The sequence below is a fragment of the Stenella coeruleoalba genome (genome assembly GCF_951394435.1).
Source record: "Stenella coeruleoalba genome assembly, contig: scaffold_85, whole genome shotgun sequence".
Lineage (NCBI taxonomy): Eukaryota > Metazoa > Chordata > Mammalia > Artiodactyla > Delphinidae > Stenella > Stenella coeruleoalba.
The window spans coordinates 668905-690144 of NW_027646009.1; the positions used below are offsets into that span (position 1 = coordinate 668905).

Here is a 21240-nt window from a genome sequence, read left to right on the forward strand (position 1 = left end):
CATTTGCTCACCGAACCTCTCCAATCCTATCACTGCTGCTTTTATGCCCCTGTACACATGCTTGATTCTCTTTCGGAGACATAGCAATCCATAGGTTTTAAGATACTTACTAGTCAGGTACATTCTTAGGCGTTTAATATGGGGTGTTGAGTCCATTTCGTTGAGCAAGGAGTAGCTCTTGTCTATTCCATATTTGACTTAAGGAACTTTATCTGTGCTCATTTCAATCTCTGGTTTTATGCAGCACCCCAACTCACCTTTCCCCTTAAGCAAGCATAAGTTGGTTTTCTAAATTTGAGTCCCTGTTCTGTTCTGTAATTCAGTTCCTGTGTAGCCAAGTTTACATTCCGTGTATTACTGATATCTTATGATGTTTCTTTTCTGTGTGACTTACTTCAGTTAGAATCATCATACCTGAATCCACTCATTGTGCTGCTAAGGGCCTGATGACACAGATTTGATTGCTGAGTGATATTGCTTTGTAAGTAAATACCACAACTTCTTTATCCATTTTTCACTTTCTGCGATGTTGAACTTGTACTGTAAACGAGGTTCTTGTAAACAGAGCCGTTCCAAACTTTGGGGTGGCTGTGTCTTTTTGATTTTAATTTCCCTAAGCTATAGGACCATAAGTGGAAGTGCCCTAGGTTCTGTTGCTTTGTTTTTTAGATGTTTCAGGAAACACCATACACTTCTCCCGAGTGGTTGTTGGCAATTTACATCCCGCCCATCAGCATAACAAGGCTCCCAGTTCTCCATGGCCTGTCCTGCCTTTCTGGATTTTACACTTTTTTCAGATGGCCCTTTTGACCGGGGGGAAGTGAGACTTCATTGTAGTGCAGATTTCCTTTGCAAGCTTGCTTGGTTGGCCAAAAAGGGCGTATGCGTTTTTTCCTGAATATATTCAGGAAAAAACGCATACGCCCTTTTTGGCCAAGTGCATCATTGTGGACGTTCTGCCTCTTTTCCTATGCTTTCAATGCAATTCCAGTCTACCTCCTGAAATCAGTTTCCTGCAATTCTGCCCCGCTTTCAAGTCCTCTTGGCAGCCTTACTTCAGTATATTTTTGGACGATAGCTGTCATTTATAACTCTGCAGGTTTGTGAATTACAGTGCCCCTGAGCTCCTTTGTTCAACTCGCTTTCTTTTGAGCTGGCCGCAACACCGCAGGATGGCTTCAGGCCCTAATCTGGTTCCGGTACGGCACACTGAGCCTTTGGTTATTTCCTCTTCCTGGTGGGAAATGAGAGTTAAATTTGCCCGTCCAGACAGCTCCAGCTAGCCTCTCATTGTTTCTCGCTATTCCTGTTCATCTTCCGCAGAAATTGCAAACTGGGCCAAACAGGAGGTTAAAGGCGCTGACTCTCCAAGTGGGGAGAGTGTTAGGAAAGCGTCTGGAATGTTGCACCCGAGTACCAGGGGAGGAAAACTGAGACATATTTGAACACGTCTCCCGTTCACATGGTTGATCATACTTGGGTTCCACATGCATGTTTTAGCTGAAGGAAGAATACCTAAAACCTGGGTAGTTGAAACCCGTGGAATGGGTACCATGCAATATGACTTCAAAGGGTCTTCATTTGCTCACCGAACCTCTCCAATCCTATCACTGCTGCGTTTATGCCCCTGTACACATGCTTGATTCTCTTTTGGAGACATAGCAATCCATAGGTTTTAAGATACTTACTAGTCAGGTACATTCTTAGGCGTTTAATATGCGGTGTTGAGTCCATTTCGTTGAGCAAGGAGTAGCTCTTGTCTATTCCATATTTGGCTTAAGGAACTTTATCTGTGCTCATTTCAATCTCTGGTTTTATGCAGCAACCCAACTCACCTTTACCCTTAAGCAAGCATAAGTTGGTTTTCTAAATTTGAGACCCTGTTCTGTTTTGGAATTCAGTTCCTGTGTAGCCAAGTTTACATTCCGTGTATTACTGATATCTTATGATGTTTCTTTTTCTGTGTGACTTATTTCAGTTAGAATCATCGTACCTGAATCTACTCATTATGCTGCTACGGGCCTGATGACATAGATTTCATTGCTGAGTGATACTGCATTGTACGTAAGTACCACAAGTTCTTTATCCATTTTTCACTTTCTGCGATGTTGAACTTGTACTGTAAACGAGGTTCTTGTAAACAGAGCCATTCCAAACTTTGGGGTGGCTGTGTCTTTTTGATTTTAATTTCCCTAAGCTATAGGACCATAAGTGGAAGTGCCCTAGGCTCTGTTGCTTTGTTTTTTAGATGTTTCAGGAAACACCATACACTTCTCCCGAGTGGTTGTTGGCAATTTACATCCCGCCCATCAGCATAACAAGGCTCCCAGTTCTCCATGGCCTGTCCTGCCTTTCTGGATTTTACACTTTTTTCAGATGGCCCTTTTGACCGGGGGGAAGTGAGACTTCATTGTAGTGCAGATTTCCTTTGCAAGCTTGCTTGGTTGGCCAAAAAGGGCGTATGCGTTTTTTCCTGAATATATTCAGGAAAAAACGCATACGCCCTTTTTGGCCAAGTGCATCATTGTGGACGTTCTGCCTCTTTTCCTATGCTTTCAATGCAATTCCAGTCTACCTCCTGAAATCGGTTTCCTGCAATTCTGCCCCGCTTTCAAGTCCTCTTGGCAGCCTTACTTCAGTCTATTTTTGGACGATAGCTGTCATTTATAACTCTGCAGGTTTGTGAATTACAGTGCCCCTGAGCTCCTTTCTTCAACTCGCTTTCTTGTGACCTGGCCGCAACACCGCAGGATGGCTTCAGGACCTAATCTGGTTCCGGCACGGCACGCTGAGCCTTTGGTTAATTCCTCTTCCTGGTGGGAAATGAGAGTTAAATTTGCCCGTCCAGACACCTCCAGCTAGCCTCTCATTGGTTCTCGCTATTCCTGTTCATCTTCCGCAGAAATTGCAAACTGGGCCAAACAGGAGGTTAAAGGCGCTGACTCTCCAAGTGGGGAGAGTGTTAGTAAAGCGTCTGGAATGTTGCACCCGAGTACCAGGGGAGGAAAACTGAGACATATTTGAACACGTCTCCCGTTCACATGGTTGATCATACTCTGGGTTCCACATGCATGTTTTAGCTGAAGGAAGAATACCTTAAACCTGGAGAGTTGAGACCCGTGTAATGGGTACCATGCAATATAACTTCAAAGGGTCTTCATTTGCTCACCGAACCTCTCCAATCCTATCATTGCTGTGTTTATTCCCCTGTACACACGCTTGATTCTCTTTTGAAGACATAGCAATCCATAGGTTTTAAGATACTTACTAGTCAGGTACATTCTTAGGGGTTTAATATGGGGTTTTGAGTCCATTTCGTTGAGCAAGGAGTAGCTCTTGTCTATTCCATATTTGGCTTAAGGAACTTTATCTGTGCTCATTTCAATCTCTGGTTTTATGCAGCACCCCAACTCACCTTTCCCCTTAAGCAAGCATAAGTTGGTTTTCTAAATTTGAGACCCTGTTCTGTTCTGTAATTCAGTTCCTGTGTAGCCAAGTTTACATTCCGTGCATTACTGATATCTTATGATGTTTCTTTTTCTGTGTGACTTATTTCAGTTAGAATCATCATACCTGAATCCACTCATTGTGATGCTAAGGGCCTGATGACATAGAATTCATTGCTGAGTGATATTGCTTTGTAAGTAAATACCACAACTTCTTTATCCATTTTTCACTTTCTGCGATGTTGAACTTGTACTGTAAACGAGGTTCTTGTAAACAGAGGCGTCCCAAACTTTGGGGTGGCTGTGTCTTTTTGATTTTAATTTCCCTAAGCTATAGGACCATAAGTGGCAGTGCCCTAGGCTCTGTTGCTTTGTTTTTTAGATGTTTCAGGAAACACCATACACTTCTCCCAAGTGTCTGTTGGCAATTTACATCCCGCCCATCAGCATAACAAGGCTCCCAGTTCTCCATGGCCTGTCCTGCCTTTCTGGATTTTACACTTTTTTCAGATGGCCCTTTTGACCGGGGGGAAGTGAGACTTCATTGTAGTGCAGATTTCCTTTGCAAGCTTGCTTGGTTGGCCAAAAAGGGCGTATGCGTTTTTTCCTGAATATATTCAGGAAAAAACGCATACGCACTTTTTGGCCAAGTGCATCATTGTGGACGTTCTGCCTCTTTTCCTATGCTTTCAATGCAATTCCAGTCTACCTCCTGAAATCGGTTTCCTGCAATTCTGCCCCGCTTTCAAGTCCTCTTGGCAGCCTTACTTCAGTCTATTTTTGGACGATAGCTGTCATTTATAACTCTGCAGGTTTGTGAATTACAGTGCCCCTGAGCTCCTTTCTTCAACTCGCTTTCTTGTGACCTGGCCGCAACACCGCAGGATGGCTTCAGGCCCTAATCTGGTTCCGGCACGGCATGCTGAGCCTTTGGTTATTTCCTCTTCCTGGTGGGAAATGAGAGTTAAATTTGCCCGTTCAGACACCTCCACCTAGTCTCTCATTGGTTCTCGCTATTCCTGTTCATCTTCCGCAGAAATTGCAAACTGGGCCAAACAGGAGGTTAAAGGGACTGACTGTCCAAGTCGGGAGAGTGTTAGTAAAGCGTCTGGAATGTTGCACCCGAGTACCAGGGTACGAAAACTGAGACATATTTGAACACGTCTCCCAATCACATGGTTGATCATACTCTAGGTTCCACATGCATGTTTTAGCTGAAGGAAGAATACCTTAAACCTGGAGAGTTGAAACCCGTGGAATGGGTACCATGCAATATGACTTCAAAGGGTCTTCATTTGCTCACCGAACCTCTCCAATCCTATCACTGCTGCGTTTATGCCCCTGTACACATGCTTGATTCTCTTTCGGAGACATAGCAATCCATAGGTTTTAAGATACTTACTAGTCAGGTACATTCTTAGGCGTTTAATATGCGGTGTTGAGTCCATTTCGTTGAGCAAGGAGTAGCTCTTGTCTATTCCATATTTGACTTAAGGAACTTTATCTGTGCTCATTTCAATCTCTGGTTTTATGCAGCACCCCAACTCACCTTTACCCTTAAGCAAGCATAAGTTGGTTTTCTTAATTTGAGTCCCTGTTCTGTTCTGTAATTCAGTTCCTGTGTAGCCAAGTTTACACTCCGTGTATTACTGATATCTTATGATGTTTCTTTTTCTGTGTGACTTACTTCAGTTAGAATCATCATACCTGAATCCACTCATTGTGCTGCTACGGGCCTGATGACACAGATTTCATTGCTGAGTGATATTGCTTTGTAAGTAAATACCACAACTTCTTTATCCATTTTTCACTTTCTGCGATGTTGAACTTGTACTGTAAACGAGGTTCTTGTAAACAGAGCCGTTCCAAACTTTGGGGTGGCTGTGTCTTTTTGATTTTAATTTCCCTAAGCTATAGGACCATAAGTGGAAGTGCCCTAGGTTCTGTTGCTTTGTTTTTTAGATGTTTCAGGAAACACCATACACTTCTCCCGAGTGGTTGTTGGCAATTTACATCCCGCCCATCAGCATAACAAGGCTCCCAGTTCTCCATGGCCTGTCCTGCCTTTCTGGATTTTACACTTTTTTCAGATGGCCCTTTTGACCGGGGGGAAGTGAGACTTCATTGTAGTGCAGATTTCCTTTGCAAGCTTGCTTGGTTGGCCAAAAAGGGCGTATGCGTTTTTTCCTGAATATATTCAGGAAAAAACGCATACGCCCTTTTTGGCCAAGTGCATCATTGTGGACGTTCTGCCTCTTTTCCTATGCTTGCAATGCAATTCCAGTCTACCTCCTGAAATCGGTTTCCTGCAATTCTGCCCCGCTTTCAAGTCCTCTTGGCAGCCTTACTTCAGTCTATTTTTGGACGATAGCTGTCATTTATAACTCTGCGGGTTTGTGAATTACAGTGCCCCTGAGCTCCTTTCTTCAACTCGCTTTCTTTTGAGCTGGCCGCAACACCGCAGGATGGCTTCAGGCCCTAATCTGGTTCCGGTACGGCATGCTGAGCCTTTGGTTATTTCCTCTTCCTGGTGGGAAATGAGAGTTAAATTTGCCCGTCCAGACACCTCCAGCTAGCCTCTCATTGGTTCTCGCTATTCCTGTTCATCTTCCGCAGAAATTGCAAACTGGGCCAAACAGGAGGTTAAAGGCGCTGACTCTCCAAGTGGGGAGAGTGTTAGTAAAGCGTCTGGAATGTTGCACCCGAGTACCAGGGGAGGAAAACTGAGACATATTTGAACACGTCTCCCGTTCACATGGTTGATCATACTTGGGTTCCACATGCATGTTTTAGCTGAAGGAAGAATACCTTAAACCTGGAGAGTTGAGACCCGTGTAATGGGTACCATGCAATATGACTTCAAAGGGTCTTCATTTGCTCACCGAACCTCTCCAATCCTATCACTGCTGCGTTTATGCCCCTGTACACACGCTTGATTCTCTTTTGGAGACATAGCAATCCATAGGTTTTAAGATACTTACTAGTCAGGTACATTCTTAGGCGTTTAATATGGGGTGTTGAGTCCATTTCGTTGAGCAAGGAGTAGCTCTTGTCTATTCCATATTTGGCTTAAGGAACTTTATCTGTGCTCATTTCAATCTCTGGTTTTATGCAGCACCCCAACTCACCTTTACCCTTAAGCAAGCATAAGTTGGTTTTCTAAATTTCAGACCCTGTTCTGTTCTGTAATTCTGTTCCTGTGTAGCCAAGTTTACATTCCGTGTATTACTGATATCTTATGATGTTTCTTTTTCTGTGTGACTTACTTCAGTTAGAATCATCATACCTGAATCCACTCATTGTGCTGCTAAGGGCCTGATGACACAGATTTCATTGCTGAGTGATATTGCTTTGTAAGTAAATACCACAACTTCTTTATCCATTTTTCACTTTCTGCGATGTTGAACTTGTACTGTAAACGAGGTTCTTGTAAACAGAGCCGTTCCAAACTTTGGGGTGGCTGTGTCTTTTTGATTTTAATTTCCCTAAGCTATAGGACCATAAGTGGCAGTGCCCTAGGCTCTGTTGCTTTGTTTTTTAGATGTTTCAGGAAACACCATACACTTCTCCCGAGTGGTTGTTGGCAATTTACATCCCGCCCATCAGCATAACAAGGCTCCCAGTTCTCCATGGCCTGTCCTGCCTTTCTTGATTTTACACTTTTTTCAGATGGCCCTTTTGACCGGGGGGAAGTGAGACTTCATTGTAGTGCAGATTTCCTTTGCAAGCTTGCTTGGTTGGCCAAAAAGGGCGTATGCGTTTTTTCCTGAATATATTCAGGAAAAAACGCATACGCCCTTTTTGGCCAAGTGCATCATTTTGGACGTTCTGCCTCTTTTCCTATGCTTTCAATGCAATTCCAGTCTACCTCCTGAAATCGGTTTCCTGCAATTCTGCCCCGCTTTCAAGTCCTCTTGGCAGCCTTACTTCAGTATATTTTTGGACGATAGCTGTCATTTATAACTCTGCAGGTTTGTGAATTACAGTGCACCTGAGCTCCTTTGTTCAACTCGCTTTCTTTTGAGCTGGCCGCAACACCGCAGGATGGCTTCAGGCCCTAATCTGGTTCCGGTACGGCACGCTGAGCCTTTGGTTATTTCCTCTTCCTGGTGGGAAATGAGAGTTAAATTTGCCCGTCCAGACACCTCCAGCTAGCCTCTCATTGGTTCTCGCTATGCCTGTTCATCTTCTGCAGAAATTGCAAACTGGGCCAAACAGGAGGTTAAAGGCGCTGACTCTCCAAGTGGGGAGAGTGTTAGTAAAGCGTCTGGAATGTTGCACCCGAGTACCAGGGGAGGAAAACTGAGACATATTTGAACACGTCTCCCGTTCACATGGTTGATCATACTTGGGTTCCACATGCATGTTTTAGCTGAAGGAAGAATACCTAAAACCTGGGTAGTTGAAACCCGTGGAATGGGTACCATGCAATATGACTTCAAAGGGTCTTCATTTGCTCACCGAACCTCTCCAATCCTATCACTGCTGCGTTTATGCCCCTGTACACATGCTTGATTCTCTTTTGGAGACATAGCAATCCATAGGTTTTAAGATACTTACTAGTCAGGTACATTCTTAGGCGTTTAATATGCGGTGTTGAGTCCATTTCGTTGAGCAAGGAGTAGCTCTTGTCTATTCCATATTTGGCTTAAGGAACTTTATCTGTGCTCATTTCAATCTCTGGTTTTATGCAGCAACCCAACTCACCTTTACCCTTAAGCAAGCATAAGTTGGTTTTCTAAATTTGAGACCCTGTTCTGTTTTGGAATTCAGTTCCTGTGTAGCCAAGTTTACATTCCGTGTATTACTGATATCTTATGATGTTTCTTTTTCTGTGTGACTTATTTCAGTTAGAATCATCGTACCTGAATCTACTCATTATGCTACTACGGGCCTGATGACATAGATTTCATTGCTGAGTGATACTGCATTGTACGTAAGTACCACAAGTTCTTTATCCATTTTTCACTTTCTGCGATGTTGAACTTGTACTGTAAACGAGGTTCTTGTAAACAGAGCCGTTCCAAACTTTGGGGTGGCTGTGTCTTTTTGATTTTAATTTCCCTAAGCTATAGGACCATAAGTGGCAGTGCCCTAGGCTCTGTTGCTTTGTTTTTTAGATGTTTCAGGAAACACCATACACTTCTCCCGAGTGGTTGTTGGCAATTTACATCCCGCCCATCAGCATAACAAGGCTCCCAGTTCTCCATGGCCTGTCCTGCCTTTCTGGATTTTACACTTTTTTCAGATGGCCCTTTTGACCGGGGGGAAGTGAGACTTCATTGTAGTGCAGATTTCCTTTGCAAGCTTGCTTGGTTGGCCAAAAAGGGCGTATGCGTTTTTTCCTGAATATATTCAGGAAAAAACGCATACGCCCTTTTTGGCCAAGTGCATCATTGTGGACGTTCTGCCTCTTTTCCTATGCTTTCAATGCAATTCCAGTCTACCTCCTGAAATCGGTTTCCTGCAATTCTGCCCCGCTTTCAAGTCCTCTTGGCAGCCTTACTTCAGTCTATTTTTGGACGATAGCTGTCATTTATAACTCTGCAGGTTTGTGAATTACAGTGCCCCTGAGCTCCTTTCTTCAACTCGCTTTCTTGTGACCTGGCCGCAACACCGCAGGATGGCTTCAGGACCTAATCTGGTTCCGGCACGGCACGCTGAGCCTTTGGTTAATTCCTCTTCCTGGTGGGAAATGAGAGTTAAATTTGCCCGTCCAGACACCTCCAGCTAGCCTCTCATTGGTTCTCGCTATTCCTGTTCATCTTCCGCAGAAATTGCAAACTGGGCCAAACAGGAGGTTAAAGGCGCTGACTCTCCAAGTGGGGAGAGTGTTAGTAAAGCGTCTGGAATGTTGCACCCGAGTACCAGGGGAGGAAAACTGAGACATATTTGAACACGTCTCCCGTTCACATGGTTGATCATACTCTGGGTTCCACATGCATGTTTTAGCTGAAGGAAGAATACCTTAAACCTGGAGAGTTGAGACCCGTGTAATGGGTACCATGCAATATAACTTCAAAGGGTCTTCATTTGCTCACCGAACCTCTCCAATCCTATCATTGCTGTGTTTATTCCCCTGTACACACGCTTGATTCTCTTTTGAAGACATAGCAATCCATAGGTTTTAAGATACTTACTAGTCAGGTACATTCTTAGGGGTTTAATATGGGGTTTTGAGTCCATTTCGTTGAGCAAGGAGTAGCTCTTGTCTATTCCATATTTGGCTTAAGGAACTTTATCTGTGCTCATTTCAATCTCTGGTTTTATGCAGCACCCCAACTCACCTTTCCCCTTAAGCAAGCATAAGTTGGTTTTCTAAATTTGAGACCCTGTTCTGTTCTGTAATTCAGTTCCTGTGTAGCCAAGTTTACATTCCGTGCATTACTGATATCTTATGATGTTTCTTTTTCTGTGTGACTTATTTCAGTTAGAATCATCATACCTGAATCCCCTCATTGTGATGCTAAGGGCCTGATGACATAGAATTCATTGCTGAGTGATATTGCTTTGTAAGTAAATACCACAACTTCTTTATCCATTTTTCACTTTCTGCGATGTTGAACTTGTACTGTAAACGAGGTTCTTGTAAACAGAGCCGTTCCAAACTTTGGGGTGGCTGTGTCTTTTTGATTTTAATTTCCCTAAGCTATAGGACCATAAGTGGCAGTGCCCTAGGCTCTGTTGCTTTGTTTTTTAGATGTTTCAGGAAACACCATACACTTCTCCCAAGTGTCTGTTGGCAATTTACATCCCGCCCATCAGCATAACAAGGCTCCCAGTTCTCCATGGCCTGTCCTGCCTTTCTGGATTTTACACTTTTTTCAGATGGCCCTTTTGACCGGGGGGAAGTGAGACTTCATTGTAGTGCAGATTTCCTTTGCAAGCTTGCTTGGTTGGCCAAAAAGGGCGTATGCGTTTTTTCCTGAATATATTCAGGAAAAAACGCATACGCCCTTTTTGGCCAAGTGCATCATTGTGGACGTTCTGCCTCTTTTCCTATGCTTTCAATGCAATTCCAGTCTACCTCCTGAAATCGGTTTCCTGCAATTCTGCCCCGCTTTCAAGTCCTCTTGGCAGCCTTACTTCAGTCTATTTTTGGACGATAGCTGTCATTTATAACTCTGCAGGTTTGTGAATTACAGTGCCCCTGAGCTCCTTTCTTCAACTCGCTTTCTTGTGACCTGGCCGCAACACCGCAGGATGGCTTCAGGCCCTAATCTGGTTCCGGCACGACACGCTGAGCCTTTGGTTATTTCCTCTTCCTGGTGGGAAATGAGAGTTAAATTTGCCCGTCCAGACACCTCCAGCTAGTCTCTCATTGGTTCTCGCTATTCCTGTTCATCTTCCGCAGAAATTGCAAACTGGGCCAAACAGGAGGTTAAAGGGACTGACTCTCCAAGTCAGGAGAGTGTTAGTAAAGCGTCTGGAATGTTGCACCCGAGTACCAGGGTACGAAAACTGAGACATATTTGAACACGTCTCCCGATCACATGGTTGATCATACTCTAGGTTCCACATGCATGTTTTAGCTGAAGGAAGAATACCTTAAACCTGGGTAGTTGAAACCCGTGGAATGGGTACCATGCAATATGACTTCAAAGGGTCTTCATTTGCTCACCGAACCTCTCCAATCCTATCACTGCTGCGTTTATGCCCCTGTACACATGCTTGATTCTCTTTTGGAGACATAGCAATCCATAGGTTTTAAGATACTTACTAGTCAGGTACATTCTTAGGCGTTTAATATGCGGTGTTGAGTCCATTTCGTTGAGCAAGGAGTAGCTCTTGTCTATTCCATATTTGACTTAAGGAACTTTTTTCTGTGCTCATTTCAATCTCTGGTTTTATGCAGCACCCCAACTCACCTTTACCCTTAAGCAAGCATAAGTTGGTTTTCTAAATTTGAGTCCCTGTTCTGTTCTGTAATTCAGTTCCTGTGTAGCCAAGTTTACACTCCGTATATTACTGATATCTTATGATGTTTCTTTTTCTGTGTGACTTACTTCAGTTAGAATCATCATACCTGAATCCACTCATTGTGCTGCTACGGGCCTGATGACACAGATTTCATTGCTGAGTGATATTGCTTTGTAAGTAAATACCACAACTTCTTTATCCATTTTTCACTTTCTGCGATGTTGAACTTGTACTGTAAACGAGGTTCTTGTAAACAGAGCCGTTCCAAACTTTGGGGTGGCTGTGTCTTTTTGATTTTAATTTCCCTAAGCTATAGGACCATAAGTGGCAGTGCCCTAGGCTCTGTTGCTTTGTTTTTTAGATGTTTCAGGAAACACCATACACTTCTCCCGAGTGGTTGTTGGCAATTTACATCCCGCCCATCAGCATAACAAGGCTCCCAGTTCTCCATGGCCTGTCCTGCCTTTCTGGATTTTACACTTTTTTCAGATGGCCCTTTTGACCGGGGGGAAGTGAGACTTCATTGTAGTGCAGATTTCCTTTGCAAGCTTGCTTGGTTGGCCAAAAAGGGCGTATGCGTTTTTTCCTGAATATATTCAGGAAAAAACGCATACGCCCTTTTTGGCCAAGTGCATCATTGTGGACGTTCTGCCTCTTTTCCTATGCTTTCAATGCAATTCCAGTCTACCTCCTGAAATCGGTTTCCTGCAATTCTGCCCCGCTTTCAAGTCCTCTTGGCAGCCTTACTTCAGTCTATTTTTGGACGATAGCTGTCATTTATAACTCTGCAGGTTTGTGAATTACAGTGCCCCTGAGCTCCTTTCTTCAACTCGCTTTCTTGTGACCTGGCCGCAACACCGCAGGATGGCTTCAGGCCCTAATCTGGTTCCGGCACGGCACGCTGAGCCTTTGGTTATTTCCTCTTCCTGGTGGGAAATGAGAGTTAAATTTGCCCGTCCAGACACCTCCAGCTAGCCTCTCATTGGTTCTCGCTATTCCTGTTCATCTTCCGCAGAAATTGCAAACTGGGCCAAACAGGAGGTTAAAGGCGCTGACTCTCCAAGTGGGGAGAGTGTTAGTAAAGCGTCTGGAATGTTGCACCCGAGTACCAGGGGAGGAAAACTGAGACATATTTGAACACGTCTCCCGTTCACATGGTTGATCATACTTGGGTTCCACATGCATGTTTTAGCTGAAGGAAGAATACCTAAAACCTGGGTAGTTGAAACCCGTGGAATGGGTACCATGCAATATGACTTCAAAGGGTATTCATTTGCTCACCGAACCTCTCCAATCCTATCACTGCTGCGTTTATGCCCCTGTACACATGCTTGATTCTCTTTTGGAGACATAGCAATCCATAGGTTTTAAGATACTTACTAGTCAGGTACATTCTTAGGCGTTTAATATGCGGTGCTGAGTCCATTTCGTTGAGCAAGGAGTAGCTCTTGTCTATTCCATATTTGGCTTAAGGAACTTTATCTGTGCTCATTTCAATCTCTGGTTTTATGCAGCAACCCAACTCACCTTTACCCTTAAGCAAGCATAAGTTGGTTTTCTAAATTTGAGACCCTGTTCTGTTTTGGAATTCAGTTCCTGTGTAGCCAAGTTTACATTCCGTGTATTACTGATATCTTATGATGTTTCTTTTTCTGTGTGACTTATTTCAGTTAGAATCATCGTACCTGAATCTACTCATTATGCTGCTACGGGCCTGATGACATAGATTTCATTGCTGAGTGATACTGCATTGTACGTAAGTACCACAAGTTCTTTATCCATTTTTCACTTTCTGCGATGTTGAACTTGTACTGTAAACGAGGTTCTTGTAAACAGAGCCGTTCCAAACTTTGGGGTGGCTGTGTCTTTTTGATTTTAATTTCCCTAAGCTATAGGACCATAAGTGGCAGTGCCCTAGGCTCTGTTGCTTTGTTTTTTAGATGTTTCAGGAAACACCATACACTTCTCCCGAGTGGTTGTTGGCAATTTACATCCCGCCCATCAGCATAACAAGGTTCCCAGTTCTCCATGGCCTGTCCTGCCTTTCTGGATTTTACACTTTTTTCAGATGGCCCTTTTGACCGGGGGGAAGTGAGACTTCATTGTAGTGCAGATTTCCTTTGCAAGCTTGCTTGGTTGGCCAAAAAGGGCGTATGCGTTTTTTCCTGAATATATTCAGGAAAAAACGCATACGCCCTTTTTGGCCAAGTGCATCATTGTGGACGTTCTGCCTCTTTTCCTATGCTTTCAATGCAATTCCAGTCTACCTCCTGAAATCGGTTTCCTGCAATTCTGCCCCGCTTTCAAGTCCTCTTGGCAGCCTTACTTCAGTCTATTTTTGGACGATAGCTGTCATTTTTAACTCTGCAGGTTTGTGAATTACAGTGCCCCTGAGCTCCTTTCTTCAACTCGCTTTCTTGTGACCTGGCCGCAACACCGCAGGATGGCTTCAGGCCCTAATCTGGTTCCGGCACGGCACGCTGAGCCTTTGGTTATTTCCTCTTCCTGGTGGGAAATGAGAGTTAAATTTGCCCGTCCAGATACCTCCAGCTAGTCTCTCATTGGTTCTCGCTATTCCTGTTCATCTTCCGCAGAAATTGCAAACTGGGCCAAACAGGAGGTTAAAGGGACTGACTCTCCAAGTCGGGAGAGTGTTAGTAAAGCGTCTGGAATGTTGCACCCGAGTACCAGGGGAGGAAAACTGAGACATATTTGAACACGTCTCCCGTTCACATGGTTGATCATACTTGGGTTCCACATGCATGTTTTAGCTGAAGGAAGAATACCTTAAACCTGGAGAGTTGAGACCCGTGTAATGGGTACCATGCAATATGACTTCAAAGGGTCTTCATTTGCTCACCGAACCTCTCCAATCCTATCACTGCTGCGTTTATGCCCCTGTACACACGCTTGATTCTCTTTTGGAGACATAGCAATCCATAGGTTTTAAGATACTTACTAGTCAGGTACATTCTTAGGCGTTTAATATGGGGTGTTGAGTCCATTTCGTTGAGCAAGGAGTAGCTCTTGTCTATTCCATATTTGGCTTAAGGAACTTTATCTGTGCTCATTTCAATCTCTGGTTTTATGCAGCACCCCAACTCACCTTTACCCTTAAGCAAGCATAAGTTGGTTTTCTAAATTTGAGACCCTGTTCTGTTCTGTAATTCAGTTCCTGTGTAGCCAAGTTTACATTCCGTGTATTACTGATATCTTATGATGTTTCTTTTTCTGTGTGACTTACTTCAGTTAGAATCATCATACCTGAATCCACTCATTGTGCTGCTAAGGGCCTGATGACACAGATTTCATTGCTGAGTGATATTGCTTTGTAAGTAAATACCACAACTTCTTTATCCATTTTTCACTTTCTGCGATGTTGAACTTGTACTGTAAACGAGGTTCTTGTAAACAGAGCCGTTCCAAACTTTGGGGTGGCTGTGTCTTTTTGATTTTAATTTCCCTAAGCTATAGGACCATAAGTGGAAGTGCCCTAGGTTCTGTTGCTTTGTTTTTTAGATGTTTCAGGAAACACCATACACTTCTCCCGAGTGGTTGTTGGCAATTTACATCCCGCCCATCAGCATAACAAGGCTCCCAGTTCTCCATGGCCTGTCCTGCCTTTCTGGATTTTACACTTTTTTCAGATGGCCCTTTTGACCGGGGGGAAGTGAGACTTCATTGTAGTGCAGATTTCCTTTGCAAGCTTGCTTGGTTGGCCAAAAAGGGCGTATGCGTTTTTTCCTGAATATATTCAGGAAAAAACGCATATGCCCTTTTTGGCCAAGTGCATCATTGTGGACGTTCTGCCTCTTTTCCTATGCTTTCAATGCAATTCCAGTCTACCTCCTGAAATCGGTTTCCTGCAATTCTGCCCCGCTTTCAAGTCCTCTTGGCAGCCTTACTTCAGTATATTTTTGGACGATAGCTGTCATTTATAACTCTGCAGGTTTGTGAATTACAGTGCCCCTGAGCTCCTTTGTTCAACTCGCTTTCTTTTGAGCTGGCCGCAACACCGCAGGATGGCTTCAGGCCCTAATCTGGTTCCGGTACGGCACGATGAGCCTTTGGTTATTTCCTCTTCCTGGTGGGAAATGAGAGTTAAATTTGCCCGTCCAGACACCTCCAGCTAGCCTCTCATTGGTTCTCGCTATTCCTGTTCATCTTCTGCAGAAATTGCAAACTGGGCCAAACAGGAGGTTAAAGGCGCTGACTCTCCAAGTGGGGAGAGTGTTAGTAAAGCGTCTGGAATGTTTCACCCGAGTACCAGGGGAGGAAAACTGAGACATATTTGAACACATCTCCCGTTCACATGTTTGATCATACTTGGGTTCCACATGCATGTTTTAGCTGAAGGAAGAATACCTTAAACCTGGAGAGTTGAGACCCGTGTAATGGGTACCATGCAATATAACTTCAAAGGGTCTTCATTTGCTCACCGAACCTCTCCAATCCTATCATTGCTGTGTTTATTCCCCTGTACACACGCTTGATTCTCTTTTGAAGACATAGCAATCCATAGGTTTTAAGATACTTACTAGTCAGGTACATTCTTAGGGGTTTAATATGGGGTTTTGAGTCCATTTCGTTGAGCAAGGAGTAGCTCTTGTCTATTCCATATTTGGCTTAAGGAACTTTATCTGTGCTCATTTCAATCTCTGGTTTTATGCAGCACCCCAACTCACCTTTCCCCTTAAGCAAGCATAAGTTGGTTTTCTAAATTTGAGACCCTGTTCTGTTCTGTAATTCAGTTCCTGTGTAGCCAAGTTTACATTCCGTGTATTACTGATATCTTATGATGTTTCTTTTTCTGTGTGACTTATTTCAGTTAGAATCATCATACCTGAATCCACTCATTGTGCTGCTAAGGGCCTGATGACACAGATTTCATTGCTGAGTGATATTGCTTTTTAAGTAAATACCACAAGTTCTTTATCCATTTTTCACTTTCTGCGATGTTGAACTTGTACTGTAAACGAGGTTCTTGTAAACAGAGCCATTCCAAACTTTGGGGTGGCTGTGTCTTTTTGATTTTAATTTCCCTAAGCTATAGGACCATAAGTGGAAGTGCCCTAGGTTCTGTTGCTTTGTTTTTTAGATGTTTCAGGAAACACCATACACTTCTCCCGAGTGGTTGTTGGCAATTTACATCCCGCCCATCAGCATAACAAGGCTCCCAGTTCTCCATGGCCTGTCCTGCCTTTCTGGATTTTACACTTTTTTCAGATGGCCCTTTTGACCGGGGGGAAGTGAGACTTCATTGTAGTGCAGATTTCCTTTGCAAGCTTGCTTGGTTGGCCAAAAAGGGTGTATGCGTTTTTTCCTGAATATATTCAGGAAAAAACGCATACGCCCTTTTTGGCCAACTGCATCATTGTGGACGTTCTGCCTCTTTTCCTATGCTTTCAATGCAATTCCAGTCTACCTCCTGAAATCGGTTTCCTGCAATTCTGCCCCGCTTTCAAGTCCTCTTGGCAGCCTTACTTCAGTCTATTTTTGGACGATAGCTGTCATTTATAACTCTGCAGGTTTGTGAATTACAGTGCCCCTGAGCTCCTTTGTTCAACTCGCTTTCTTTTGAGCTGGCCGCAACACCGCAGGATGGCTTCAGGCCCTAATCTGGTTCCGGTACGGCACGCTGAGCCTTTGGTTATTTCCTCTTCCTGGTGGGAAATGAGAGTTAAATCTGCCCGTCCAGACACCTCCAGCTAGCCTGTCATTGGTTCTCGCTATTCCTGTTCATCTTCCACAGAAATTGCAAACTGGGCCAAACAGGAGGTTAAAGGCGCTGACTCTCCAAGTGGGGAGAGTGTTAGTAAAGCGTCTGGAATGTTGCACCCGAGTACCAGGGGAGGAAAACTGAGACATATTTGAACACGTCTCCCGTTCACATGGTTGATCATACTTGGGTTCCACATGCATGTTTTAGCTGATGGAAGAATACCTTAAACCTGGGTAGTTGAAACCCGTGGAATGGGTACCATGCAATATGACTTCAAAGGGTCTTCATTTGCTCACCGAACCTCTCCAATCCTATCACTGCTGCGTTTATGCCCCTGTACACATGCTTGATTCTCTTTCGGAGACATAGCAATCCATAGGTTTTAAGATACTTACTAGTCAGGTACATTCTTAGGCGTTTAATATGCGGTGTTGAGTCCATTTCGTTGAGCAAGGAGTAGCACTTGTCTATTCCATATTTGACTTAAGGAACTTTATCTGTGCTCATTTCAATCTCTGGTTTTATGCAGCACCCCAACTCACCTTTACCCTTAAGCAAGCATAAGTTGGTTTTCTAAATTTGAGTCCCTGTTCTGTTCTGTAATTCAGTTCCTGTGTAGCCAAGTTTACATTCCATGTATTACTGATATCTTATGATGTTTCTTTTTCTGTGTGACTTACTTCAGTTAGAATCATCATACCTGAATCCACTCATTGTGCTGCTACGGGCCTGATGACACAGATTTCATTGCTGAGTGATATTGCTTTGTAAGTAAATATCACAACTTCTTTATCCATTTTTCACTTTCTGCGATGTTGAACTTGTACTGTAAACGAGGTTCTTGTAAACAGAGCCGTTCCAAACTTTGGGGTGGCTGTGTCTTTTTGATTTTAATTTCCCTAAGCTATAGGACCATAAGTGGAAGTGCCCTAGGTTCTGTTGCTTTGTTTTTTAGATGTTTCAGGAAACACCATACACTTCTCCCGAGTGGTTGTTGGCAATTTACATCCCGTCCATCAGCATAACAAGGCTCCCAGTTCTCCATGGCCTGTCCTGCCTTTCTGGATTTTACACTTTTTTCAGATGGCCCTTTTGACCGGGGGGAAGTGAGACTTCATTGTAGTGCAGATTTCCTTTGCAAGCTTGCTTGGTTGGCCAAAAAGGGCGTATGCGTTTTTTCCTGAATATATTCAGGAAAAAACGCATACGCCCTTTTTGGCCAAGTGCATCATTGTGGACGTTCTGCCTCTTTTCCTATGCTTTCAATGCAATTCCAGTCTACCTCCTGAAATCGGTTTCCTGCAATTCTGCCCCGCTTTCAAGTCCTCTTGGCAGCCTTACTTCAGTCTATTTTTGGACGATAGCTGTCATTTATAACTCTGCAGATTTGTGAATTACAGTGCCCCTGAGCTCCTTTCTTCAACTCGCTTTCTTGTGGCCTGGCCGCAACACCGCAGAATGGCTTCAGGCCCTAATCTGGTTCCGGCCCGGCATGCTGAGCCTTCGGTTAATTCCTCTTCCTGGTGGGAAATGAGAGTTAAATTTGCCCGTCCAGACACCTCCAGCTAGCCTCTCATTGGTTCTCGCTATTCCTGTTCATCTTCCGCAGAAATTGCAAACTGGGCCAAACAGGAGGTTAAAGGGACTGACTCTCCAAGTGGGGAGAGTGTTAGTAAAGCGTCTGGAATGTTGCACCCGAGTACCAGGGGAGGAAAACTGAGACATATTTGAAGACGTCTCCCGTTCACATGGTTGATCATACTCTGGGTTCCACATGCATGTTTTAGCTGAAGGAAGAATACCTTAAACCTGGGTAGTTGAAACCCGTGGAATGGGTACCATGCAATATGACTTCAAAGGGTCTTCATTTGCTCACCGAACCTCTCCAATCCTATCACTGCTGCGTTTATGCCCCTGTACACACGCTTGATTCTCTTTTGGAGACATAGCAATCCATAGGTTTTAAGATACTTACTAGTCAGGTACATTCTTAGGGGTTTAATATGGGGTTTTGAGTCCATTTCGTTGAGCAAGGAGTAGTTCTTGTCTATTCCATATTTGGCTTAAGGAACTTTATCTGTGCTCATTTCAATCTCTGGTTTTATGCAGCACCCCAACTCACCTTTCCCCTTAAGCAAGCATAAGTTGGTTTCCTAAATTTGAGACCCTGTTCTGTTCTGTAATTCAGTTCCTCTGTAGCCAAGTTTACATTCCGTGTATTACTGATATCTTATGATGTTTCTTTTTCTGTGTGACTTATTTCAGTTAGAATCATCATACCTGAATCCACTCATTGTGCTGCTAAGGGCCTGATGACACAGATTTCATTGCTGAGTGATATTGCTTTTTAAGTAAATACCACAAGTTCTTTATCCATTTTTCACTTTCTGCGATGTTGAACTTGTACTGTAAACGAGGTTCTTGTAAACAGAGCCATTCCAAACTTTGGGGTGGCTGTGTCTTTTTGATTTTAATTTCCCTAAGCTATAGGACCATAAGTGGAAGTGCCCTAGGTTCTGTTGCTTTGTTTTTTAGATGTTTCAGGAAACACCATACACTTCTCCCGAGTGGTTGTTGGCAATTTACATCCCGCCCATCAGCATAACAAGGCTCCCAGTTCTCCATGGCCTGTCCTGCCTTTCTGGATTTTACACTTTTTTCAGATGGCCCTTTTGACCGGGGGGAAGTGAGACTTCATTGTAGTGCAGATTTCCTTTGCAAGCTTGCTTGGTTGGCCAAAAAGGGCGTATGCGTTTTTTCCTGAATATATTCAGGAAAAAACGCATACGCCCTTTTTGGCCAAGTGCATCATTGTGGACGTTCTGCCTCTTTTCCTATGCTTTCAATGCAATTCCAGTCTACCTCCTGAAATCGGTTTCCTGCAATTCTGCCCCGCTTTCAAGTCCTCTTGGCAGCCTTACTTCAGTCTATTTTTGGACGATAGCTGTCATTTATAACTCTGCAGGTTTGTGAATTACAGTGCCCCTGAGCTCCTTTCTTCAACTCGCTTTCTTTTGAGCTGGCCGCAACACCGCAGGATGGCTTCAGGCCCTAATCTGGTTCCGGTACGGCACGCTGAGCCTTTGGTTATTTCCTCTTCCTGGTGGGAAATGAGAGTTAAATTTGCCCGTCCAGACACCTCCAGCTAGCCTGTCATTGGTTCTCGCTATTCCTGTTCATCTTCCGCAGAAATTGCAAACTGGGCCAAACAGGAGGTTAAAGGCGCTGACTCTCCAAGTGGGGAGAGTGTTAGTAAAGTGTCTGGAATGTTGCACCCGAGTACCAGGGGAGGAAAACTGAGACATATTTGAACACGTCTCCCGTTCACATGGTTGATCATACTTGGGTTCCACATGCATGTTTTAGCTGAAGGAAGAATACCTTAAACCTGGAGAGTTGAGACCCGTGGAATGGGTACCATGCAATATGACTTCAAAGGGTCTTCATTTGCTCACCGAACCTCTCCAATCCTATCACTGCTGCGTTTATGCCCCTGTACACACGCTTGATTCTCTTTTGGAGACATAGCAATCCATAGGTTTTAAGATACTTACTAGTCAGGTACATTCTTAGGCGTTTAATATGGGGTGTTGAGTCCATTTCGTTGAGCAAGGAGTAGCTCTTGTCTATTCCATATTTGGCTTAAGGAACTTTATCTGTGCTCATTTCAATCTCTGGTTTTATGCAGCACCCCAACTCACCTTTCCCCTTAAGCAAGCATAAGTTGGTTTTCTAAATTTGAGACCCTGTTCTGTTTTGGAATTCTGTTCCTGTGTAGCCAAGTTTACATTCCGTGTATTACTGATATCTTATGATGTTTCTTTTTCTGTGTGACTTATTTCAGTTAGAATCATCATACCTGAATCTACTCATTATGCTGCTACGGGCCTGATGACATAGATTTCATTGCTGAGTGATACTGCATTGTACGTAAGTACCACAAGTTCTTTATCCATTTTTCACTTTCTGCGATGTTGAACTTGTACTGTAAACGAGGTTCTTGTAAACAGAGCCGTTCCAAACTTTGGGGTGGCTGTGTCTTTTTGATTTTAATTTCCCTAAGCTATAGGACCATAAGTGGCAGTGCCCTAGGCTCTGTTGCTTTGTTTTTTAGATGTTTCAGGAAACACCATACACTTCTCCCGAGTGGTT

The 21240-nt window shown here is 43.8% G+C and overlaps 1 long non-coding RNA gene across 17 annotated transcripts in view; it reads left to right on the forward strand.

Moving 5' to 3' along the window:
- The first annotated feature begins 428 nt into the window (after positions 1-428).
- Positions 429-21240, forward strand: part of LOC307181396 — a 531327-nt gene continuing 510515 nt past the window's right edge. For 16 of the 17 annotated variants that reach the window (XR_013826654.1, XR_013826655.1, XR_013826656.1 and 13 more), the window contains exons 1-3: positions 9903-9958; positions 16195-16280; positions 19358-19439. This is a non-coding gene — a long non-coding RNA (uncharacterized lncRNA). Of the gene's footprint in view, positions 482-9902; positions 9959-16194; positions 16281-19357; positions 19440-21240 lie in introns of those variants that run through there. The other variant, XR_013826653.1, reaches the window with a different exon arrangement.